Source organism: Salvelinus alpinus, chromosome 35, assembly GCF_045679555.1.
Source record: "Salvelinus alpinus chromosome 35, SLU_Salpinus.1, whole genome shotgun sequence".
In the NCBI taxonomy this organism is placed as follows: domain Eukaryota; kingdom Metazoa; phylum Chordata; class Actinopteri; order Salmoniformes; family Salmonidae; genus Salvelinus; species Salvelinus alpinus.
Window position 1 is genome coordinate 156,019 of NC_092120.1, and position 24,883 is coordinate 180,901.

Genomic DNA, 24,883 nt, shown 5'->3' on the forward strand with positions numbered 1-24,883 from the left:
TACTGTGTGCACACGCATGTAGATGTATTTGTGTGTTTATTTAAATTATTATGACATTAAAAAAAAAACGTTTTACTGCTATTTCTCCCCATTTGGTAGTTAGTCTTGTCCCATCGCTGCAACTCCCATATGGACTCGGGAGAGGCGAAGGTCGAGAGCCATGTGTCCTTCCGAAACACGACCCCACCAAGCCGCACTGCTTCTTGACACACTGCTCGCTTAACCTGGAAGCCAGCCGCACCAATGTGTCGGAGGAAACACCATACAGCTGTCGACCGAAGTCAGCCTGCAGGCACCCGGACGCCACAAGGAGTTGCTAGAGCGCGATGGGACAAGGACATCCCAGCCGGCCAAACCCTCCCCTAACCCGGACCACTTGTACGCTGCCTCATGGGTCTTCCGGTCGCGACACAGCCCGGGATCGAACCCGGATCTGTGGTGACGTCTCTAGCACTGCGATGCAGTGCCTTAGACCACTGCACCACTCAGGAGGCCCTCTGTGTGTGTGTGTGTGTGTGTGTGTGTGTGTGTGTGTGTGTGTGTGTGTGTGTGTGTGTGTGTGTGTGTGTGTGTGTGTGTGTGTGTGTGTGTGTGTGTGTGTGTGTGTGTGTGTGTGTGTGCGTGTGCGTGTGCGTGTGTGTTCGTGCAACTCACACTCTCTGTGCGAGCTCACGGCATCTTGGCACGTTCACACTGTCTGGGCGATTATGACCGTCCCCTGCTGTTAGACACTCATTCTAACAGGCTGCTCTTAAAGTTCACTAAACTGTACATGCAAACAACACAACTTGTGGTCCATACAAATCACACTCCAACAGTATCTACCTCTTACTCATCCTCCAGCACTTGGCCAGACAGTCAACCACCTGTCAGGCTCCTGATACAGTATAAAGACTGAGAGCAACTTACAATTGTTAGAGCTATCAGACTATTGATTTAATGATTGATGCACAGTAATTATTCCAAAGAGCTGTAATCCTGTTTCAGTCTCAGAAAATGAAGAGCTCCTCTCCTCTTCATAGACTTGCCACTTTGAACATGAGACCCTTTGAAACTGCACAGCGATATGATCAGTGATTTTGATGTGATACACAGGCCTACTTCCTTCCATTTGCTGATGTGAGATGTGTCTCATGTTGATGTGAGACTTGTGTCTATTTGATGTGTTTACAAAAAGCTTCACTATTTGGAAGAGGTTTTAAAAGCAACAGGTACGATAGTCATGGTGATATAGTGATTGCCGGTGCAGATGAGGCTCTATATTTGTCTGGGAAGTGATCTTGTCAAGGTTACCGTTACCCACACACTCTCTGACCCACTTGGCTATGGGAGCTATCGCCGTGCCGAGCTGCTGGTTGCCATGACTGCAGAAAAGGTGCTAACTGACACTCAACAGGCTGACTGCCTGACTGCCTCCACACACACGTACATACAGTCAGTGTGGTGCAGAGAGGTAGACGATTAACACACCATGGTTACAACAAACAGGGGTATTCATGTTTTTCCCTCTACCTCCGTCGAGTGGCTTTCAGGATAAGTGGACGTTATGTGTGTGTGAGAGATAGGGCCGCCGTCCATCACATATCAGATGTAGTGATGAGTAAAGTAAGGAGACCAAGATGGTTTTGTTTCTTCTTCTTATAGTGTCCATTCGGTTGCTGCATGGACAAAGATGTTTTATGTTGATTTCCAGGCATTTTCCATTTTTTTTTCACTGAAATGTTTTTGGGGAGGTTTCCTTCTCTAGTTATGTATGGGTCACGTCCAGCTATTAATCTAGTGCCATTATGCAGTTTTTATGAGATGGATGAGGTCAGAGGAAGGAGAAGAGAGAGGGAGGTGGTAAAAAGGGATCGAGAAAGAGGAAGCAAGAGCTGAAGAGAGGAATAGAGGGACGGGGGAGAGATTATGAGAAAGGAGAGCAAAGGGGAGAGTGACCAGGATAGGAAAAGAAAGAGAGAGAGATACAAAAGAGCAAGTGAAAAAAAGATGGAGAGGTTAGCGAAAGAGAGAGAGCAGTTAGAGAGAGACAGAAGGAGAGGTTATGTTTAGTGAGAAAGTGTGATAAAGAGAGAGAGCAGTTAGAGAGAGACAGGAGGAGAGGTTAGGTTAGTGAGAAAGTGTGATAAAGAGAGAGAGAGCAGTTAGAGAGAGACAGAAGGAGAGGTTAGGTTAGTGAGAAAGTGTGATAAAGAGAGAGAACAGTTAGAGAGAGACAGAAGGAGAGGTTAGGTTAGTGAGAAAGTGTGATAAAGAGAGAGAACAGTTAGAGAGAGACAGAAGGAGAGGTTAGGTTAGTGAGAAAGTGTGATAAAGAGAGAGAGAGCAGATAGTGAGAGACAGAAGGAGAGGTTAGGTTAGTGAGAAAGTGTGATGTTAGAGAGAGACAGAAGGAGAGGTTAGGTTAGTGAGAAAGTGTGATAAAGAGAGAGAACAGTTAGAGAGAGACAGAAGGAGAGGTTAGGTTAGTGAGAAAGTGTGATAAAGAGAGAGAACAGTTAGAGAGAGACAGGAGGAGAGGTTAGGTTAGTGAGAAAGTGTGATAAAGAGAGAGAGGAAGCTAGAGAGAGACAGGAGGAGAGGTTAGGTTAGTGATAAAGTGTGATAAAGTGAGAGAGCAGTTAGAGAGAGACAGAAGGAGAGGTTAGGTTAGTGAGAAAGTGTGATAAAGAGAGAGAGCAGTTAGAGAGAGACAGAAGGAGAGGTTAGGTTAGTGAGAAAGTGTGATAAAGAGAGAGAGCCGTTAGAGAGAGACAGAAGGAGAGGTTAGGTTAGTGAGAAAGTGTGATAAAGAGAGAGAGCAGTTAGAGAGAGACAGAAGGAGAGGTTAGGTTAGTGAGAAAGTGTGATAAAGAGAGAGAGAGCAGTTAGAGAGAGACAGAAGGAGAGTTTAGGTTAGTGAGAAAGTGTGATAAAGAGAGAGAGCAGTTAGAGAGAGACAGAAGGAGAGGTTCGGTTAGTGAGAAAGTGTGATAAAGAGAGAGAGAGCAGTTGGAGGAGAGGTTAGGTTAGTGAGAAAGTGTGATAAAGAGAGAGAGAGAGCAGTTAGAGAGAGCCAGAAGGAGATGTTAGGTTAGTGAGAAAGTGTGATAAAGAGAGAGAGCAGTTAGAGAGAGACAGGAGGAGAGGTTAGGTTAGTGAGAAAGTGTGATAAGAGAGAGAGCAGTTAGAGAGAGACAGAAGGAGAGGTTAGGTTAGTGAGAAAGTGTGATAAAGAGAGAGAGCAGTTAGAGAGAGACAGAAGGAGAGGTTAGGTTAGTGCGAAAGTGTGATAAAGAGAGAGAGAGCAGTTAGAGAGAGACAGGAGGAGAGGTTAGGTTAGTGAGAAAGTGTGATAAAGAGAGAGAGAGCAGTTAGAGAGAGACAGAAGGAGAGGTTAGGTTAGTGAGAAAGTGTGATAAAGAGAGAGAGCAGTTGGAGGGGAGGTTAGGTTAGTGAGAAAGTGTGATAAAGAGAGAGAGAGAGCAGTTAGAGAGAGACAGAAGGAGTTGTTAGGTTAGTGAGAAAGTGTGATAAAGAGAGAGAGCCTTTAGATAGAGACAGAAGGAGAGGTTAAGTTAGTGAGAAAATGTGATAAAGAAAGAGAGGAAGCTAGAGAGAGACAGAAGGAGAGGTTAGGTTAGTGAGAAAGTGTGATAAAGAGAGAGAGCAGTTAGAGAGAGACAGAAGGAGAGGTTAGGTTAGTGAGAAAGTGTGATAAAGAGAGAGAGCAGTTAGAGAGAGACAGAAGGAGAGGTTAGGTTAGTGAGAAAGTGTGATAAAGAGAGAGAGAGCAGTTAGAGAGAGACAGAAGGAGAGGTTAGTGAGAAAGTGTGATAAAGAGAGAGAGCAGTTAGAGAGAGACAGGAAGAGAGGTTAGGTTAGTGAGAAAGTGTGATAAGAGAGAGAGCAGTTAGAGAGAGACAGAAGGAGAGTTTAGGTTAGTGAGAAAGTGTGATAAAGAGAGAGAGAGGAAGCTAGCGAGAGACAGAAGGAAAGCTTAGGTTAGTGAGAAAGTATGATAAAGAGAGAGAGCAGTTAGAGAGAGATAGAAGGAGAGGTTAGGTTAGTGAGAAAGTGTGATAAAGAGAGAGAGAGCAGTTAGAGAGAGACAGGAGGAGAGGTTAGTGAGAAAGTGTGATAAAGAGAGAGAGAGCAGTTAGAGAGAGACAGAAGGAGAGGTTAGGTTAGTGAGAAAGTGTGATAAAGAGAGAGAGCAGTTAGAGAGAGACAGAAGGAGAGGTTAGGTTAGTGAGAAAGTGTGATAAAGAGAGAGAGCAGTTAGAGAGAGACAGAAGGAGAGGTTAGGTTAGTGAGAAAGTGTGATAAAGAGAAAGATCAGTTAGAGAGAGACAGAAGGAGAGGTTAGGTTAGTGAGAAAGTGTGATAAAGAGAGAGAGAGCAGTTAGAGAGAGACAGGAGGAGAGGTTAGTGAGAAAGTGTGATAAAGAGAGAGAGAGCAGTTAGAGAGAGACAGAAGGAGAGGTTAGGTTAGTGAGAAAGTGTGATAAAGAGAGAGAGCAGTTAGAGAGAGACAGAAGGAGAGGTTAGGTTAGTGAGAAAGTGTGATAAAGAGAGAGAGCAGTTAGAGAGAGACAGAAGGAGAGGTTAGGTTAGTGAGAAAGTGTGATAAAGAGAGAGAGCAGTTAGAGAGAGACAGAAGGAGAGGTTCGGTTAGTGAGAAAGTGTGATAAAGAGAGAGAGAGCAGTTGGATGAGAGGTTAGGTTAGTGAGAAAGTGTGATAAAGATAGATAGCAGTTAGAGAGAGACAGAAGGAGAGGTTAGGTTAGTGAGAAAGTGTGATAAAGAGAGAGAGCAGTTAGAGAGAGACAGAAGGAGAGGTTAGGTTAGTGAGAAAGTGTGATAAAGAGAGAGAGAGCAAAAAGTGTGATAAAGAGAGAGAGTGTGATAAAGAGAGAGAGAGAGCAGTTAGAGAGAGACAGATGGAGATGTTAGGTTAGTGAGAAAGTGTGATAAAGAGAGAGAGCAGTTAGAGAGAGACAGGAGGAGATGTTAGGTTAGTGAGAAAGTGTGATAGAGAGAGAGAGCAGTTAGAGAGAGACAGGAGGAGATGTTACGTTAGTGAGAAAGTGTGATAAAGAGAGAGAGCAGTTAGAGAGAGACAGGAGGAGAGGTTAGGTTAGTGAGAAAGTGTGATAAGAGAGAGAGCAGTTAGAGAGAGACAGAAGGAGAGGTTAGGTTAGTGAGAAAGTGTGATAAGAGAGAGAGCAGTTAGAGAGAGACAGAAGGAGAGGTTAGGTTAGTGAGAAAGTGTGATAAGAGAGAGAGCAGTTAGAGAGAGACAGAAGGAGAGGTTAGGTTAGTGAGAAAGTGTGATAGAGAGAGAGAGCAGTTAGAGAGAGACAGGAGGAGAGGTTAGGTTAGTGAGAAAGTGTGATAAAGAGAGAGAGCAGTTAGAGAGAGACAGGAGGAGAGGTTAGGTTAGTGAGAAAGTGTGATAAAGAGAGAGAGAGGGCAGTTAGAGAGAGACAGAAGGAGAGGTTAGGTTAGTGAGAAAGTGTGATAAAGAGAGAGAGAGCAGTTAGAGAGAGACAGAAGGAGAGGTTAGGTTAGTGAGAAAGTGTGATAAAGAGAGAGAGGGCAGTTAGAGAGAGACAGGAGGAGAGGTTAGGTTAGTGAGAAAGTGTGATAAAGAGAGAGAGAGCAGTTAGAGAGAGACAGAAGGAGAGGTTAGGTTAGTGAGAAAGTGTGATAACGAGAGAGAGCAGTTGGAGGGGGGGTTAGGTTAGTGAGAAAGTGTAATAAAGAGAGAGAGAGAGCAGTTAGAGAGAGACAGAAGGAGTTGTTAGGTTAGTGAGAAAGTGTGATAAAGAGAGAGAGCAGTTAGAGAGAGACAGAAGGAGAGGTTAAGTTAGTGAGAAAATGTGATAAAGAGAGAGAGAGCAGTTAGAGAGAGACAGAAGGAGAGGTTAGATTAGTGAGAAAGTGTGATAAAGAGAGAGAGAGCAGTTAGAGAGAGACAGAAGGAGAGGTTAGGTTAGTGAGAAAGTGTGATAAAGAGAGAGAGCAGTTAGAGAGAGACAGAAGGAGAGGTTAGGTTAGTGAGAAAGTGTGATAAAGAGAGAGAGAGCAGTTAGAGAGAGACAGGAGGATAGGTTAGGTTAGTGAGAAAGTGTGATAAAGAGAGAGAGCAGTTAGAGAGAGACAGAAGGAGAGGTTAGGTTAGTGAGAAAGTGTGATAGAGAGAGAGAGCAGTTAGAGAGAGACAGGAGGAGAGGTTAGGTTAGTGAGAAAGTGTGATAAAGAGAGAGAGCAGTTAGAGAGAGACAGGAGGAGAGGTTAGGTTAGTGAGAAAGTGTGATAAAGAGAGAGAGGGCAGTTAGAGAGAGACAGAAGGAGAGGTTAGGTTAGTGAGAAAGTGTGATAAAGAGAGAGAGAGCAGTTAGAGAGAGACAGAAGGAGAGCTTAGGTTAGTGAGAAAGTGTGATAAAGAGAGAGAGCAGTTAGAGAGAGACAGAAGGAGAGGTTAGGTTAGTGAGAAAGTGTGATAAAGAGAGAGAGGGCAGTTAGAGAGAGACAGGAGGAGAGGTTAGGTTAGTGAGAAAGTGTGATAAAGAGAGAGAGAGCAGTTAGAGAGAGACAGAAGGAGAGGTTAGGTTAGTGAGAAAGTGTGATAAAGAGAGAGAGCAGTTGGAGGGGGGGTTAGGTTAGTGAGAAAGTGTAATAAAGAGAGAGAGAGAGCAGTTAGAGAGAGACAGAAGGAGTTGTTAGGTTAGTGAGAAAGTGTGATAAAGAGAGAGAGCAGTTAGAGAGAGACAGAAGGAGAGGTTAAGTTAGTGAGAAAATGTGATAAAGAGAGAGAGAGCAGTTAGAGAGAGACAGAAGGAGAGGTTAGATTAGTGAGAAAGTGTGATAAAGAGAGAGAGAGCAGTTAGAGAGAGACAGAAGGAGAGGTTAGGTTAGTGAGAAAGTGTGATAAAGAGAGAGAGCAGTTAGAGAGAGACAGAAGGAGAGGTTAGGTTAGTGAGAAAGTGTGATAAAGAGAGAGAGAGCAGTTAGAGAGAGACAGGAGGATAGGTTAGGTTAGTGAGAAAGTGTGATAAAGAGAGAGAGCAGTTAGAGAGAAACAGGAGGAGAGGTTAGGTTAGTGAGAAAGTGTGATAAAGAGAGAGAGAGCAGTTAGAGAGAGACAGGAGGATAGGTTAGGTTAGTGAGAAAGTGTGATAAAGAGAGAGAGAGCAGTTAGAGAGAGACAGGAGGATAGGTTAGGTTAGTGAGAAAGTGTGATAAAGAGAGAGAGCAGTTAGAGAGAGACAGGAGGAGAGGTTAGGTTAGTGAGAAAGTGTGATAAGAGAGAGAGCAGTTAGAGAGAGACAGAAGGAGAGGTTAGGTTAGTGAGAAATTGTGATAAAGAGAGAGAGCAGTTAGAGAGAGACAGAAGGAGTTGTTAGGTTAGTGAGAAAGTGTGATAAAGAGAGAGAGCCTTTAGATAGAGACAGAAGGAGAGGTTAAGTTAGTGAGAAAATGTGATAAAGAAAGAGAGGAAGCTAGAGAGAGACAGAAGGAGAGGTTAGGTTAGTGAGAAAGTGTGATAAAGAGAGAGAGCAGTTAGAGAGAGACAACAGCACAATTAGACCCAACCAAATCATGAGAAAACAAAAAGATAATTACTTGACACATTGGAAAGAATTAACAAAAAAACAGAGCAAACTAGAATGCTATTTGGCCCTAAACAGAGAGTACACAGTGATAAAGAGAGAGAGCAGTTAGAGAGAGACAGGAGGAGAGGTTAGGTTAGTGAGAAAGTGTGATAAGAGAGAGAGCAGTTAGAGAGAGACAGAAGGAGAGGTTAGGTTAGTGAGAAATTGTGATAAAGAGAGAGAGCAGTTAGAGAGAGACAGAAGGAGTTGTTAGGTTAGTGAGAAAGTGTGATAAAGAGAGAGAGCCTTTAGATAGAGACAGAAGGAGAGGTTAAGTTAGTGAGAAAATGTGATAAAGAAAGAGAGGAAGCTAGAGAGAGACAGAAGGAGAGGTTAGGTTAGTGAGAAAGTGTGATAAAGAGAGAGAGCAGTTAGAGAGAGACAGAAGGAGAGGTTAGGTTAGTGAGAAAGTGTGATAAAGAGAGAGAGCAGTTAGAGAGAGACAGAAGGAGAGGTTAGGTTAGTGAGAAAGTGTGATAAAGAGAGAGAGAGCAGTTAGAGAGAGACAGAAGGAGAGGTTAGTGAGAAAGTGTGATAAAGAGAGAGAGCAGTTAGAGAGAGACAGGAGGAGAGGTTAGGTTAGTGAGAAAGTGTGATAAGAGAGAGAGCAGTTAGAGAGAGACAGAAGGAGAGTTTAGGTTAGTGAGAAAGTGTGATAAAGAGAGAGAGAGGAAGCTAGAGAGAGACAGAAGGAAAGCTTAGGTTAGTGAGAAAGTATGATAAAGAGAGAGAGCAGTTAGAGAGAGATAGAAGGAGAGGTTAGGTTAGTGAGAAAGTGTGATAAAGAGAGAGAGAGCAGTTAGAGAGAGACAGGAGGAGAGGTTAGTGAGAAAGTGTGATAAAGAGAGAGAGAGCAGTTAGAGAGAGACAGAAGGAGAGGTTAGGTTAGTGAGAAAGTGTGATAAAGAGAGAGAGCAGTTAGAGAGAGACAGAAGGAGAGGTTAGGTTAGTGAGAAAGTGTGATAAAGAGAGAGAGCAGTTAGAGAGAGACAGAAGGAGAGGTTAGGTTAGTGAGAAAGTGTGATAAAGAGAAAGAGCAGTTAGAGAGAGACAGAAGGAGAGGTTAGGTTAGTGAGAAAGTGTGATAAAGAGAGAGAGAGCAGTTAGAGAGAGACAGGAGGAGAGGTTAGTGAGAAAGTGTGATAAAGAGAGAGAGAGCAGTTAGAGAGAGACAGAAGGAGAGGTTAGGTTAGTGAGAAAGTGTGATAAAGAGAGAGAGAGCAGTTAGAGAGAGACAGAAGGAGAGGTTAGGTTAGTGAGAAAGTGTGATAAAGAGAGAGAGCAGTTAGAGAGAGACAGAAGGAGAGGTTAGGTTAGTGAGAAAGTGTGATAAAGAGAGAGAGCAGTTAGAGAGAGACAGAAGGAGAGGTTCGGTTAGTGAGAAAGTGTGATAAAGAGAGAGAGCAGTTAGAGAGAGACAGAAGGAGAGGTTAGGTTAGTGAGAAAGTGTGATAGAGAGAGAGAGCAGTTAGAGAGAGACAGGAGGAGAGGTTAGGTTAGTGAGAAAGTGTGATAAAGAGAGAGAGCAGTTAGAGAGAGACAGAAGGAGAGGTTAGGTTAGTGAGAAAGTGTGATAGAGAGAGAGAGCAGTTAGAGAGAGACAGGAGGAGAGGTTAGGTTAGTGAGAAAGTGTGATAAAGAGAGAGAGCAGTTAGAGAGAGACAGGAGGAGAGGTTAGGTTAGTGAGAAAGTGTGATAAAGAGAGAGAGGGCAGTTAGAGAGAGACAGAAGGAGAGGTTAGGTTAGTGAGAAAGTGTGATAAAGAGAGAGAGAGCAGTTAGAGAGAGACAGAAGGAGAGCTTAGGTTAGTGAGAAAGTGTGATAAAGAGAGAGAGCAGTTAGAGAGAGACAGAAGGAGAGGTTAGGTTAGTGAGAAAGTGTGATAAAGAGAGAGAGGGCAGTTAGAGAGAGACAGGAGGAGAGGTTAGGTTAGTGAGAAAGTGTGATAAAGAGAGAGAGAGCAGTTAGAGAGAGACAGAAGGAGAGGTTAGGTTAGTGAGAAAGTGTGATAAAGAGAGAGAGCAGTTGGAGGGGGGGTTAGGTTAGTGAGAAAGTGTAATAAAGAGAGAGAGAGAGCAGTTAGAGAGAGACAGAAGGAGTTGTTAGGTTAGTGAGAAAGTGTGATAAAGAGAGAGAGCAGTTAGAGAGAGACAGAAGGAGAGGTTAAGTTAGTGAGAAAATGTGATAAAGAGAGAGAGAGCAGTTAGAGAGAGACAGAAGGAGAGGTTAGATTAGTGAGAAAGTGTGATAAAGAGAGAGAGAGCAGTTAGAGAGAGACAGAAGGAGAGGTTAGGTTAGTGAGAAAGTGTGATAAAGAGAGAGAGCAGTTAGAGAGAGACAGAAGGAGAGGTTAGGTTAGTGAGAAAGTGTGATAAAGAGAGAGAGAGCAGTTAGAGAGAGACAGGAGGATAGGTTAGGTTAGTGAGAAAGTGTGATAAAGAGAGAGAGCAGTTAGAGAGAAACAGGAGGAGAGGTTAGGTTAGTGAGAAAGTGTGATAAAGAGAGAGAGAGCAGTTAGAGAGAGACAGGAGGATAGGTTAGGTTAGTGAGAAAGTGTGATAAAGAGAGAGAGAGCAGTTAGAGAGAGACAGGAGGATAGGTTAGGTTAGTGAGAAAGTGTGATAAAGAGAGAGAGCAGTTAGAGAGAGACAGGAGGAGAGGTTAGGTTAGTGAGAAAGTGTGATAAGAGAGAGAGCAGTTAGAGAGAGACAGAAGGAGAGGTTAGGTTAGTGAGAAATTGTGATAAAGAGAGAGAGCAGTTAGAGAGAGACAGAAGGAGAGGTTGGGTTAGTGAGAAAGTGTGATAAAGAGAGAGAGCAGTTAGAGAGAGACAGAAGGAGAGGTTAGGTTAGTGAGAAAGTGTGATAAGAGAGAGAGCAGTTAGAGAGAGACAGAAGGAGAGGTTAGGTTAGTGAGAAAGTGTGATAAAGAGAGAGAGCAGTTAGAGAGAGACAGAAGGAGAGGTTCGGTTAGTGAGAAACTGTGATAAAGAGAGAGAGAGCAGTTGGAGGAGAGGTTAGGTTAGTGAGAAAGTGTGATAAAGAGAGATAGCAGTTAGAGAGAGACAGAAGGACAGGTTAGGTTAGTGAGAAAGTGTGATAAAGAGAGAGAGCAGTTAGAGAGAGACAGAAGGAGAGGTTAGGTTAGTGAGAAAGTGTGATAAAGAGAGAGAGAGCAGTTAGAGAGAGACAGAAGGAGAGGTTAGTGATAAAGTGTGATAAAGAGAGAGAGCAGTTAGAGAGAGACAGGAGGAGAGGTTAGGTTAGTGAGAAAGTGTGATAAGAGAGAGAGCAGTTAGAGAGAGACAGAAGGAGAGGTTAGGTTAGTGAGAAAGTGTGATAAAGAGAGAGAGAGGAAGCTAGAGAGAGACAGAAGGAGAGCTTAGGTTAGTGAGAAAGTGTGATAAAGAGAGAGAGCAGTTAGAGAGAGACAGAAGGAGAGGTTAGGTTAGTGAGAAAGTGTGATAAAGAGAGAGGGAGCAGTTAGAGAGAGACAGGAGGAGAGGTTAGGTTAGTGAGAAAGTGTGATAAAGAGAGAGAGAGCAGTTAGAGAGAGACAGAAGGAGAGGTTAGGTTAGTGAGAAAGTGTGATAAAGAGAGAGAGCAGTTAGAGAGAGACAGAAGGAGAGGTTAGGTTAGTGAGAAATTGTCATAAAGAGAGAGAGCAGTTAGAGAGAGACAGAAGGAGAGGTTAGGTTAGTGAGAAAGTGTGATAAAGAGAGAGAGAGCAGTTAGAGAGAGACAGGAGGAGAGATTAGGTTAGTGAGAAAGTGTGATAAAGAGAGAGAGAGGAAGCTAGAGAGAGACAGAAGGAGAGCTTAGGTTAGTGAGAAAGTGTGATAAAGAGAGAGAGCAGTTAGATAGAGACAGAAGGAGAGGTTAAGTTAGTGAGAAAATGTGATAAAGAAAGAGAGGAAGCTAGAGAGAGACAGAAGGAGAGGTTAGGTTAGTGAGAAAGTGTGATAAAGAGAGAGAGCAGTTAGAGAGAGACAGAAGGAGAGGTTAGGTTAGTGAGAAAGTGTGATAAAGAGAGAGAGAGCAGTTAGAGAGAGACAGAAGGAGAGGTTAGGTTAGTGAGAAAGTGTGATAAAGAGAGAGAGAGCAGTTAGAGAGAGACAGAAGGAGAGGTTAAGTTAGTGAGAAAATGTGATAAAGAAAGAGAGGAAGCTAGAGAGAGACAGAAGGAGAGGTTAGGTTAGTGAGAAAGTGTGATAAAGAGAGAGAGCAGTTAGAGAGAGACAGAAGGAGAGGTTAGGTTAGTGAGAAAGTGTGATAAAGAGAGAGAGCAGTTAGAGAGAGACAGAAGGAGAGGTTAGGTTAGTGAGAAAGTGTGATAAAGAGAGAGAGAGCAGTTAGAGAGAGACAGAAGGAGAGGTTAGGTTAGTGAGAAAGTGTGATAAAGAGAGAGAGCAGTTAGAGAGAGACAGAAGGAGAGGTTAGGTTAGTGAGAAAGTGTGATAAAGAGAGAGAGAGCAGTTAGAGAGAGACAGGAGGAGGAGGTTAGTGAGAAAGTGTGATAAAGAGAGAGAGCAGTTAGAGAGAGACAGGAGGAGAGGTTAGGTTAGTGAGAAAGTGTGATAAGAGAGAGAGCAGTTAGAGAGAGACAGAAGGAGTGGTTAGGTTAGTGAGAAAGTGTGATAAAGAGAGAGAGCAGTTAGATAGAGACAGAAGGAGAGGTTAAGTTAGTGAGAAAATGTGATAAAGAAAGAGAGCAGTTAGAGAGAGACAGAAGGAGAGGTTAGGTTAGTGAGAAAGTGTGATAAAGAGAGAGAGCAGTTAGAGAGAGACAGAAGGAGAGGTTAGGTTAGTGAGAAAGTGTGATAAAGAGAGAGAGCAGTTAGAGAGAGACAGAAGGAGAGGTTAGGTTAGTGAGAAAGTGTGATAAAGAGAGAGAGCAGTTAGAGAGAGACAGAAGGAGAGGTTAGGTTAGTGAGAAAGTGTGATAAAGAGAGAGAGCAGTTAGAGAGAGACAGAAGGAGAGGTTAGGTTAGTGAGAAAGTGTGATAAAGAGAGAGAGAGCAGTTAGAGAGAGACATAAGGAGAGGTTAGTGAGAAAGTGTGATAAAGAGAGAGAGCAGTTAGAGAGAGACAGGAGGAGAGGTTAGGTTAGTGAGAAAGTGTGATAAGAGAGAGAGCAGTTAGAGAGATACAGAAGGAGTGGTTAGGTTAGTGAGAACGTGTGATAAAGAGAGACAGAGGAAGCTAGAGAGAGACAGAAGGAAAGCTTAGGTTAGTGAGAAAGTGTGATAAAGAGAGAGAGCAGTTAGAGAGAGACAGAGGGAGAGGTTAGGTTAGTGAGAAAGTGTGATAAAGAGAGAGAGAGCAGTTAGAGAGAGACAGGAAGAGAGGTTAGTGAGAAAGTGTGATAAAGAGAGAGAGAGCAGTAAGAGAGAGACAGAAGGAGAGGTTAGGTTAGTGAGAAAGTGTGATAAAGAGAGAGAGAGCAGTTAGAGAGAGACAGAAGGAGAGATTAGGTTAGTGAGAAAGTGTGATAAAGAGAGAGAGCAGTTAGAGAGAGACAGAAGGAGAGGTTAGGTTAGTGAGAAAGTGTGATAAAGAGAGAGAGAGCAGTTAGAGAGAGACAGAAGGAGAGGTTAGGTTAGTGAGAAAGTGTGATAAAGAGAGAGAGCAGTTAGAGAGAGACAGAAGGAGAGGTTAGGTTAGTGAGAAAGTGTGATAAAGAGAGAGAGCAGTTAGAGAGAGACAGAAGGAGAGGTTAGGTTAGTGAGAAAGTGTGATAAAGAGAGAGAGAGCAGTTAGAGAGAGACAGGAGGAGAGGTTAGGTTAGTGAGAAAGTGTGATAAAGAGAGAGAGAGGCAGTTAGAGAGAGACAGAAGGAGAGGTTAGGTTAGTGAGAAAGTGTGATAAAGAGAGAGAGAGCAGTTAGAGAGAGACAGAAGGAGAGGTTAGGTTAGTGAGAAAGTGTGATAAAGAGAGAGAGCAGTTAGAGAGAGACAGAAGGAGAGGTTAGGTTAGTGAGAAAGTGTGATAAAGAGAGAGAGCAGTTAGAGAGAGACAAAAGGAGAGGTTAGGTTAGTGAGAAAGTGTGATAAAGAGAGAGAGCAGTTAGAGAGAGACAGAAGGAGAGGTTAGGTTAGTGAGAAAGTGTGATAAAGAGAGAGAGCAGTTAGAGAGAGACAGAAGGAGAGGTTAGGTTAGTGAGAAAGTGTGATAAAGAGAGAGAGAGCAGTTAGAGAGAGACATAAGGAGAGGTTAGTGAGAAAGTGTGATAAAGAGAGAGAGCAGTTAGAGAGAGACAGGAGGAGAGGTTAGGTTAGTGAGAACGTGTGATAAAGAGAGACAGAGGAAGCTAGAGAGAGACAGAAGGAAAGCTTAGGTTAGTGAGAAAGTGTGATAAAGAGAGAGAGCAGTTAGAGAGAGACAGAAGGAGAGGTTAGGTTAGTGAGAAAGTGTGATAAAGAGAGAGAGAGCAGTTAGAGAGAGACAGGAGGAGAGGTTAGTGAGAAAGTGTGATAAAGAGAGAGAGAGCAGTAAGAGAGAGACAGAAGGAGAGGTTAGGTTAGTGAGAAAGTGTGATAAAGAGAGAGAGAGCAGTTAGAGAGAGACAGAAGGAGAGGTTAGGTTAGTGAGAAAGTGTGATAAAGAGAGAGAGCAGTTAGAGAGAGACAGAAGGAGAGATTAGGTTAGTGAGAAAGTGTGATAAAGAGAGAGAGCAGTTAGAGAGAGACAGAAGGAGAGGTTAGGTTAGTGAGAAAGTGTGATAAAGAGAGAGAGCAGTTAGAGAGAGACAGAAGGAGAGGTTCGGTTAGTGAGAAAGTGTGATAAAGAGAGAGAGAGCAGTTGGATGAGAGGTTAGGTTAGTGAGAAAGTGTGATAAAGAGAGTTAGCAGTTAGAGAGAGACAGAAGGAGAGGTTAGGTTAGTGAGAAAGTGTGATAAAGAGAGAGAGCAGTTAGAGAGAGACAGAAGGAGAGGTTAGGTTAGTGAGAAAGTGTGATAAAGAGAGAGAGAGCAAAAAGTGTGATAAAGAGAGAGAGTGTGATAAAGAGAGAGAGAGAGCAGTTAGAGAGAGCCAGATGGAGATGTTAGGTTAGTGAGAAAGTGTGATAAAGAGAGAGAGCAGTTAGAGAGAGACAGGAAGAGCGGTTAGGTTAGTGAGAAAGTGTGATAAGAGAGAGAGCAGTTAGAAAGAGACAGAAGGAGAGGTTAGGTTAGTGAAAAAGTGTGATAAAGAGAGAGAGCAGTTAGAGAGAGACAGAAGGAGAGATTAGGTTAGTGAGAAAGTGTGATAAAGAGAGAGAGCAGTTAGAAAGAGACAGAAGGAGAGGTTAGGTTAGTGAGAAAGTGTGATAGAGAGAGAGAGCAGTTAGAGAGAGACAGAAGGAGAGGTTAGGTTAGTGAGAAAGTGTGATAAAGAGAGAGAGCAGTTAGAGAGAGACAGAAGGAGAGGTTAGGTTAGTGAGAAAGTGTGATAAAGAGAGAGAGAGCAGTTAGAGAGAGACAGAAGGAGAGGTTAGGTTAGTGAGAAAGTGTGATAAAGAGAGAGAGCGGAAGCTAGAGAGAGACAGAAGGAGAGCTTAGGTTAGTGATAAAGTGTGACAAAGAGAGAGAGCAGTTAGAGAGAGACAGAAGGAGAGCTTAGGTTAGTGAGAAAGTGTGATAAAGAGAGAGAGCAGTTAGAGAGAGACAGAAGGAGAGGTTAGGTTAGTGAGAAAGTGTGATAAAGAGAGAGAGAGCAGTTAGAGAGAGACAGAAGGAGAGGTTAGGTTAGTGAGAAAGTGTGATAAAGAGAGAGAGAGCAGGTAGAGAGAGACAGGAGGAGAGGTTAGGTTAGTGAGAAAGTGTGATAAAGAGAGAGAGAGGAAGCTAGAGAGAGACAGAAGGAGAGCTTAGGTTAGTGAGAAAGTGTGATAAAGAGAGAGAGCAGTTAGATAGAGACAGAAGGAGAGGTTAAGTTAGTGAGAAAATGTGATAAAGAAAGAGAGGAAGCTAGAGAGAGACAGAAGGAGAGGTTAGGTTAGTGAGAAAGTGTGATAAAGAGAGAGAGCAGTTAGAGAGAGACAGAAGGAGAGGTTAGGTTAGTGAGAAAGTGTGATAAAGAGAGAGAGCAGTTAGAGAGAGACAGAAGGAGAGGTTAGGTTAGTGAGAAAGTGTGATAAAGAGAGAGAGAGCAGTTAGAGAGAGACAGAAGGAGAGGTTAGGTTAGTGAGAAAGTGTGATAAAGAGAGAGAGCAGTTAGAGAGAGACAGAAGGAGAGGTTAGGTTAGTGAGAAAGTGTGATAAAGAGAGAGAGAGCAGTTAGAGAGAGACATAAGGAGAGGTTAGTGAGAAAGTGTGATAAAGAGAGAGAGCAGTTAGAGAGAGACAGGAGGAGAGGTTAGGTTAGTGAGAAAGTGTGATAAGAGAGAGAGCAGTTAGAGAGAGACAGAAGGAGTGGTTAGGTTAGTGAGAAAGTGTGATAAAGAGAGACAGAAGAAGCTAGAGAGAGACAGAAGGAAAGCTTAGGTTAGTGAGAAAGTGTGATAAAGAGAGAGAGCAGTTAGAGAGAGACAGAAGGAGAGGTTAGGTTAGTGAGAAAGTGTGATAAAGAGAGAGAGAGCAGTTAGAGAGAGACAGGAGGAGAGGTTAGTGAGAAAGTGTGATAAAGAGAGAGAGAGCAGTAAGAGAGAGACAGAAGGAGAGGTTAGGTTAGTGAGAAAGTGGGATAAAGAGAGAGAGCAGTTAGAGAGAGACAGAAGGAGAGATTAGGTTAGTGAGAAAGTGTGATAAAGAGAGAGAGCAGTTAGAGAGAGACAGAAGGAGAGGTTAGGTTAGTGAGAAAGTGTGATAAAGAGAGAGAGAGCAGTTAGAGAGAGACAGAAGGATAGGTTAGGTTAGTGAGAAAGTGTGATAAAGAGAGAGAGCAGTTAGAGAGAGACAGAAGGAGAGGTTAGGTTAGTGAGAAAGTGTGATAAAGAGAGAGAGCAGTTAGAGAGAGACAGAAGGAGAGGTTAGGTTAGTGAGAAAGTGTGATAAAGAGAGAGAGAGCAGTTAGAGAGAGACAGAAGGAGAGGTTAGGTTAGTGAGAAAGTGTGATAAAGAGAGAGAGAGGCAGTTAGAGAGAGACAGAAGGAGAGGTTAGGTTAGTGAGAAAGTGTGATAAAGAGAGAGAGCAGTTAGAGAGAGACAGAAGGAGAGGTTAGGTTAGTGAGAAAGTGTGATAAAGAGAGAGAGGAAGCTAGAGAGAGACAGAAGGAGAGGTTAGGTTAGTGAGAAAGTGTGATAAAGAGAGAGAGCAGTTAGAGAGAGACAGAAGGAGAGGTTAGGTTAGTGAGAAAGTGTGATAAAGAGAGAGAGCAGTTAGAGAGAGACAGAAGGAGAGGTTAGGTTAGTGAGAAAGTGTGATAAAGAGAGAGAGCAGTTAGAGAGAGACAGAAGGAGAGGTTAGGTTAGTGAGAAAGTGTGATAAAGAGAGAGAGCAGTTAGAGAGAGACAGAAGGAGAGGTTAGGTTAGTGAGAAAGTGTGATAAAGAGAGAGAGAGCAGTTAGAGAGAGACAGGAGGATGTTAGGTTAGTGAGAAAGTGTGATAAAGAGAGAGAGCAGTTAGAGAGAGACAGGAGGAGAGGTTAGGTTAGTGAGAACGTGTGATAAAGAGAGACAGAGGCAGCTAGAGAGAGACAGAAGGAAAGCTTAGGTTAGTGAGAAAGTGTGATAAAGAGAGAGAGCAGTTAGAGAGAGACAGAGGGAGAGGTTAGGTTAGTGAGAAAGTGTGATAAAGAGAGAGAGCAGTTAGAGAGAGACAGAAGGAGAGGTTAGGTTAGTGAGAAAGTGTGATAAAGAGAGAGAGAGCAGTTAGAGAGAGACAGAAGGAGAGGTTAGGTTAGTGAGAAAGTGTGATAAAGAGAGAGAGCAGTTAGAGAGAGACAGAAGGAGAGGTTAGGTTAGTGAGAAAGTGTGATAAAGAGAGAGAGCAGTTAGAGAGAGACAGAAGGAGAGGTTAGGTTAGTGAGAAAGTGTGATAAAGAGAGAGAGGGCAGTTAGAGAGAGACAGAAGGAGAGGTTAGGTTAGTGAGAAAGTGTGATAAAGAGAGAGAGCAGTTAGAGAGAGACAGAAGGAGAGGTTAGGTTAGTGAGAAAGTGTGATAAAGAGAGAGAGAGCAGTTAGAGAGAGACAGAAGGAGAGGTTAGGTTAGTGAGAAAGTGTGATAAAGAGAGAGAGGCAGTTAGAGAGAGACAGAAGGAGAGGTTAGGTTAGTGAGAAAGTGTGATAAAGAGAGAGAGCAGTTAGAGAGAGACAGAAGGAGAGGTTAGGTTAGTGAGAAAGTGTGATAAAGAGAGAGAGAGCAAAAAGTGTGATAAAGAGAGAGAGTGTGATAAAGAGAGAGAGAGAGCAGTTAGAGAGAGACAGAAGGAGATGTTAGGTTAGTGAGAAAGTGTGATAAAGAGAGAGAGCAGTTAGAGAGAGACAGGAGGAGCGGTTAGGTTAGTGAGAAAGTGTGATAAAGAGAGAGAGCAGTTAGAAAGAGACAGAAGGAGAGGTTAGGTTAGTGAAAAAGTGTGATAAAGAGAGAGAGCAGTTAGAGAGAGACAGAAGGAGAGGTTAGGTTAGTGAGAAAGTGTGATAAAGAGAGAGAGCAGTTAGAGAGAGACAGAAGGAGAGGTTAGGTTAGTGAGAAAGTGTGATAGAGAGAGAGAGCAGTTAGAGAGAGACAGAAGGAGAGGTTAGGTTAGTGAGAAAGTGTGATAAAGAGAGAGAGCAGTTAGAGAGAGACAGAAGGAGAGGTTAGGTTAGTGAGAAAGTGTGATAAAGAGAGAGAGAGCAGTTAGAGAGAGACAGAAGGAGAGGTTAGGTTAGTGAGAAAGTGTGATAAAGAGAGAGAGCGGAAGCTAGAGAGAGACAGAAGGAGAGCTTAGGTTAGTGATAAAGTGTGACAAAGAGAGAGAGCAGTTAGAGAGAGACAGAAGGAGAGCTTAGGTTAGTGAGAAAGTGTGATAAAGAGAGAGAGCAGTTAGAGAGAGACAGAAGGAGAGGTTAGGTTAGTGAGAAAGTGTGATAAAGAGAGAGAGAGCAGTTAGAGAGAGACAGAAGGAGAGGTTAGGTTAGTGAGAAAGTGTGATAAAGAGAGAGAGAGCAGGTAGAGAGAGACAGGAGGAGAGGTTAGGTTAGTGAGAAAGTGTGATAAAGAGAGAGAGAGCAGTTAGAGAGAGACATAAGGAGAGGTTAGGTTAGTGAGAAAGTGTGATAAAGAGAGAGAGAGCAGTTAGAGAGAGACAGAAGGAGAGGTTAGGTTAGTGAGAAAGTGTGATAAAGAGAGAGAGAGCAGTTAGAGAGAGACAGGAGGAGAGGTTAGTGAGAAAGTGTGATAAAGAGAGAGAGAGCAGTTAGAGAGAGACAGAAGGAGAGGTTAGGTTAGTGAGAAAGTGTGATAAAGAGAGAGAGCAGTTAGAGAGAGACAGAAGGAGATGTTAGGTTAGTGAGAAAGTGTGATAAAGAGAGAGAGCAGTTAGAGAGAGACAGAAGGAGAGGTTAGGTTAGTGAGAAAGTGTGATAAAGAGAGAGAGCAGTTAGAGAGAGACAGAAGGAGAGGTTTGGTTAGTGAGAAAGTGTGATAAAGAGAGAGAGAGCAGTTGGATGAGAGGTTAGGTTAGTGAGAAAGTGTGATAAAGAGAGATAGCAGTTAGAGAGAGACAGAAGGAGAGGTTAGGTTAGTGAGAAAGTGTGATAAAGAGAGAGAGCAGTTAGAGAGAGACAGAAGGAGAGGTTAGGTTAGTGAGAAAGTGTGATAAAGAGAGAGAGAGCAAAAAGTGTGATAAAGAGAGAGAGTGTGATAAAGAGAGAGAGAGAGCAGTTAGAGAGAGCCAGATGGAGATGTTAGGTTAGTGAGAAAGTGTGATAAAGAGAGAGAGCAGTTAGAGAGAGACAGGAGGAGAGGTTAGGTTAGTGAGAAAGTGTGATAAGAGAGAGAGCAGTTAGAAAGAGACAGAAGGAGAGGTTAGGTTAGTGAGAAAGTGTGATAAAGAGAGAGAGCAGTTAGAGAGAGACAGAAGGAGAGGTTAGGTTAGTGAGAAAGTGTGATAAAGAGAGAGAGAGCAGTTAGAGAGAGACAGAAGGAGAGGTTAGGTTAGCGAGAAAGTGTGATAAAGAGAGAGAGCGGAAGCTAGAGAGAGACAGAAGGAGAGCTTAGGTTAGTGATAAAGTGTGACAAAGAGAGAGAGCAGTTAGAGAGAGACAGAAGGAGAGCTTAGGTTAGTGAGAAAGTGTGATAAAGAGAGAGAGCAGTTAGAGAGAGACAGAAGGAGAGGTTAGGTTAGTGAGAAAGTGTGATAAAGAGAGAGAGAGCAGTTAGAGAGAGACAGAAGGAGAGGTTAGGTTAGTGAGAAAGTGTGATAAAGAGAGAGAGAGCAGGTAGAGAGAGACAGGAGGAGAGGTTAGGTTAGTGAGAAAGTGTGATAAAGAGAGAGAGCAGTTAGAGAGAGACATAAGGAGAGGTTAGGTTAGTGAGAAAGTGTGATAAAGAGAGAGAGAGCAGTTAGAGAGAGACAGAAGGAGAGCTTAGGTTAGTGAGAAAGTGTGATAAAGAGAGAGAGCAGTTAGAGAGAGACAGAAGGAGAGGTTAGGTTAGTGAGAAAGTGTGATAAAGAGAGAGAGCAGTTAGATAGAGACAGAAGGAGAGGTTAGGTTAGTGAGAAAGTGTGATAAAGAGAGAGAGCAGTTAGAGAGAGACAGAAGGAGAGGTTAGGTTAGAGAGAAAGTGTGATAAATAGAGAGAAAGCAGTTAGAGAGAGACAGAAGGAGAGGTTAGGTTAGTGAGAAAGTGTGATAAAGAGAGAGAGCAGTTAGAGAGAGACAGGAGGTTAGGTTAGTGAGAAAGTGTGATAAGAGAGAGAGCAGTTAGAGAGAGACAGAAGGAGAGGTTAGGTTAGTGAGAAAGTGTGATAAAGAGAGAGAGCAGTTAGAGAGAGACAGAAGGAGAGGTTAGGTTAGTGAGAAAGTGTGATAAAGAGAGAGAACAGTTAGAGAGAGACAGAAGGAGAGGTTAGGTTAGTGAGAAAGTGTGATAAAGAGAGAGAGAAGTTAGATAGAGACAGAAGGAGAGGCTAGGTTAGTGAGAAAGTGTGATAAAGAGAGAGAGCAGTTAGAGAGAGACAGAAGGAGAGGTTAGGTTAGTGAGAAAGTGTGATAAAGAGAGAGAGGAAGCTAGAGAGAGACAGAAGGAGAGGTTAGGTTAGTGAGAAAGTGTGATAAAGAGAGAGAGCAGTTAGAGAGAGACAGAAGGAGAGGTTAGGTTAGTGAGAAAGTGTGATAAAGAGAGATAGCAGTTAGAGAGAGACAGAAGGAGAGGTTAGGTTAGTGAGAAAGTGTGATAAAGAGAGAGAGCAGTTAGAGAGAGACAGAAGGAGAGGTTAGGTTAGTGAGAAAGTGTGATAAAGAGAGAGAGCAGTTAGAGAGAGACAGAAGGAGAGATTAGGTTAGTGAGAAAGTGTGATAAAGAGAGAGAGCAGTTAGAGAGAGACAGACGGAGAGGTTAGGTTAGTGAGAAAGTGTGATAAAGAGAGAGAGAGCAGTTAGAGAGAGACAGGAGGAGAGGTTAGGTTAGTGAGAAAGTGTGATAAAGAGAGAGAGAGCAGTTAGAGAGAGACAGAAGGAGAGGTTAGGTTAGTGAGAAAGTGTGATAAAGAGAGAGAGAGCAGTTAGAGAGAGACAGGAGGAGAGGTTAGGTTAGTTAGAAAGTGTGATAAGAGAGAGAGAAGTTAGAGAGAGACAGAAGGAGAGGTTATGTTAGTGAGAAAGTGTGATAAAGAGAGAGAGAGCAGTTGGAGGAGAGGTTAGGTTAGTGAGAAAGTGTGATAAAGAGAGAGAGAGGAAGCTAGAGAGAGACAGAAGGAGAGCTTAGGTTAGTGAGAAAGTGTGATAAAGAGAGAGAGCAGTTAGATAGAGACAGAAGGAGATGTTAGGTTAGTGAGAAAGTGTGATAAAGAGAGAGAGAGCAGTTAGAGAGAGACAGAAGGAGAGGTTAGGTTAGCGAGAAAGTGTGATAAAGAGAGAGAGAGGAAGCTAGAGAGAGACAGAAGGAGAGCTTAGGTTAGTGAGAAAGTGTGATAAAGAGAGAGAGCAGTTAGAGAGAGACAGAAGGAGAGGTTAGGTTAGTGAGAAAGTGTGATAAAGAGAGAGAGAGCAGTTAGAGAGAGACAGAAGGAGAGGTTAGGTTAGCGAGAAAGTGTGATAAAGAGAGAGAGCAGTTAGAGAGAGACAGAAGGAGAGGTTAGGTTAGTGAGAAAGTGTGATAAAGAGAGAGAGCAGTTAGAGAGAGACAGAAGGAGAGGTTAGGTTAGTGAGAAAGTGTGATAAAGAGAGAGAGAGCAGTTAGAGAGAGACAGAAGGAGAGGTTAGGTTAGCGAGAAATTGTGATAAAGAGAGAGAGCAGTTAGAGAGAGACAGAAGGAGAGGTTAGGTTAGTGAGAAAGTGTGAATAAGAGAGAGAGGAAGCTAGAGAGAGACAGAAGGAGAGGTTAGGTTAGTGAGAAAGTGTGATAAAGAGAGAGAGGAAGCTAGAGAGAGACAGAAGGAGAGGTTAGGTTAGTGAGAAAGTGTGATAAAGAGAGAGAGAGCAGTTAGAGAGAGACAGGAGGAGAGATTAGGTTAGTGAGAAAGTGTGATAAAGAGAGAGAGAGCAGTTAGAGAGAGACAGAAGGAGAGGTTAGGTTAGTGAGAAAGTGTGATAAAGAGAGAGAACAGTTAGAGAGAGACAGAAGGAGAGATTAGGTTAGTGAGAAAGTGTGATAAAGAGAGAGAGCAGTTAGAGAGAGACAGAAGGAGAGATTAGGTTAGTGAGAAAGTGTGATAAAGAGAGAGAGCAGTTAGAGAGAGACAGAAGGAGAGGTTAGGTTAGTGAGAAAGTGTGATAAAGAGAGAGAGCAGTTAGAGAGAGACAGAAGGAGAGGTTAGGTTAGTGAGAAAGTGTGATAAAGAGAGAGAGAGCAGTTAGAGAGAGACAGGAGGAGAGGTTAGTGAGAAAGTGTGATAAAGAGAGAGAGAGCAGTAAGAGAGAGACAGAAGGAGAGGTTAGGTTAGTGAGAAAGTGGGATAAAGAGAGAGAGCAGTTAGAGAGAGACAGAAGGAGAGATTAGGTTAGTGAGAAAGTGTGATAAAGAGAGAGAGCAGTTAGAGAGAGACAGAAGGAGAGGTTAGGTTAGTGAGAAAGTGTGATAAAGAGAGAGAGCAGTTAGAGAGAGACAGAAGGAGAGGTTAGGTTAGTGAGAAAGTGTGATAAAGTGAGAGAGAGCAAAAGGTGTGATAAAGAGAGAGAGTGTGATAAAGAGAGAGAGAGAGCAGTTAGAGAGAGCCAGATGGAGATGTTAGGTTAGTGAGAAAGTGTGATAAAGAGAGAGAGCAGTTAGAAAGAGACAGAAGGAGAGGTTAGGTTAGTGAAAAAGTGTGATAAAGAGAGAGAGCAGTTAGAGAGAGACAGAAGGAGAGATTAGGTTAGTGAGAAAGTGTGATAAAGAGAGAGAGCAGTTAGAAAGAGACAGAAGGAGAGGTTAGGTTAGTGAGAAAGTGTGATAGAGAGAGAGAGCAGTTAGAGAGAGACAGAAGGAGAGGTTAGGTTAGTGAGAAAGTGTGATAAAGAGAGAGAGAGCAGTTAGAGAGAGACAGAAGGAGAGGTTAGGTTAGCGAGAAAGTGTGATAAAGAGAGAGAGAGGAAGCTAGAGAGAGACAGAAGGAGAGCTTAGGTTAGTGATAAAGTGTGATAAAGAGAGAGAGCAGTTAGAGAGAGACAGAAGGAGAGGTTAGGTTAGTGAGAAAGTGTGATAAAGAGAGAGAGCAGTTAGAGAGAGACAGAAGGAGAGTTTAGGTTAGTGAGAAAGTGTGATAAAGAGAGAGAGAGCAGTTAGAGAGAGACAGAAGGAGAGCTTAGGTTAGTGAGAAAGTGTGATAAAGAGAGAGAGCAGTTAGAGAGAGACAGAAGGAGAGGTTAGGTTAGTGAGAAAGTGTGATAAAGAGAGAGAGAGAAGCTAGAGAGAGACAGAAGGAGAGGTTAGGTTAGTGAGAAAGTGTGATAAAGAGAGAGAGCAGTTAGAGAGAGACAGAAGGAGAGGTTAGGTTAGTGAGAAAGTGTGATAAAGAGAGAGAGAGCAGTTAGAGAGAGACAGGAGGAGAGGTTAGTGAGAAAGTGTGATAAAGAGAGAGAGAGCAGTTAGAGAGAGACAGAAGGAGAGGTTAGGTTAGTGAGAAAGTGTGATAAAGAGAGAGAGCAGTTAGAGAGAGACAGAAGGAGGTGTTAGGTTAGTGAGAAAGTGTGATAAAGAGAGAGAGCAGTTAGAGAGAGACAGAAGGAGAGGTTAGGTTAGTGAGAAAGTGTGATAAAGAGAGAGAGCAGTTAGAGAGAGACAGAAGGAGAGGTTCGGTTAGTGAGAAAGTGTGATAAAGAGAGAGAGAGCAGTTGGATGAGAGGTTAGGTTAGTGAGAAAGTGTGATAAAGAGAGATAGCAGTTAGAGAGAGACAGAAGGAGAGGTTAGGTTAGTGAGAAAGTGTGATAAAGAGAGAGAGCAGTTAGAGAGAGACAGAAGGAGAGGTTAGGTTAGTGAGAAAGTGTGATAAAGAGAGAGAGAGCAAAAAGTGTGATAAAGAGAGAGAGTGTGATAAAGAGAGAGAGAGAGCAGTTAGAGAGAGCCAGATGGAGATGTTAGGTTAGTGAGAAAGTGTGATAAAGAGAGAGAGCTGTTAGAGAGAGACAGGAGGAGAGGTTAGGTTAGTGAGAAAGTGTGATAAGAGAGAGAGCAGTTAGAAAGAGACAGAAGGAGAGGTTAGGTTAGTGAGAAAGTGTGATAAAGAGAGAGAGCAGTTAGAGAGAGACAGAAAGAGAGGTTACGTTAGTGAGAAAGTGTGATAAAGAGAGAGAGCAGTTAGATAGAGACAGAAGGAGAGGTTAGGTTAGTGAGAAAGTGTGATAGAGAGAGAGAGCAGTTAGAGAGAGACAGAAGGAGAGGTTAGGTTAGTGAGAAAGTGTGATAAAGAGAGAGAGAGCAGTTAGAGAGAGACAGAAGGAGAGGTTAGGTTAGCGAGAAAGTGTGATAAAGAGAGAGAGAGGAAGCTAGAGAGAGACAGAAGGAGAGCTTAGGTTAGTGATAAAGTGTGACAAAGAGAGAGCAGTTAGAGAGAGACAGAAGGAGAGCTTAGGTTAGTGAGAAAGTGTGATAAAGAGAGAGATCAGTTAGAGAGAGACAGAAGGAGAGGTTAGGTTAGTGAGAAAGTGTGATAAAGAGAGAGAGAGCAGTTAGAGAGAGACAGAAGGAGAGGTTA

General features: G+C 43.0%; 1 protein-coding gene and 1 long non-coding RNA gene across 15 annotated transcripts in view; both read left to right on the forward strand.

Moving 5' to 3' along the window:
- The window catches only part of LOC139564477 (glutamate receptor ionotropic, kainate 5-like), a 257,557-nt gene that overhangs the window by 116,269 nt on the left and 116,405 nt on the right, over positions 1-24,883 (forward strand). The window lies entirely within an intron of this gene.
- LOC139564478 (uncharacterized) overlaps positions 2-24,883 on the forward strand; it is a 29,075-nt gene continuing 4,193 nt past the window's right edge. For 2 of the 12 annotated variants that reach the window (XR_011672748.1, XR_011672746.1), the window contains exons 1-3: positions 13,475-14,805; positions 19,168-19,572; positions 23,982-24,701. This is a non-coding gene — a long non-coding RNA (uncharacterized lncRNA). The other 10 variants (XR_011672750.1, XR_011672751.1, XR_011672754.1 and 7 more) reach the window with 10 other exon arrangements.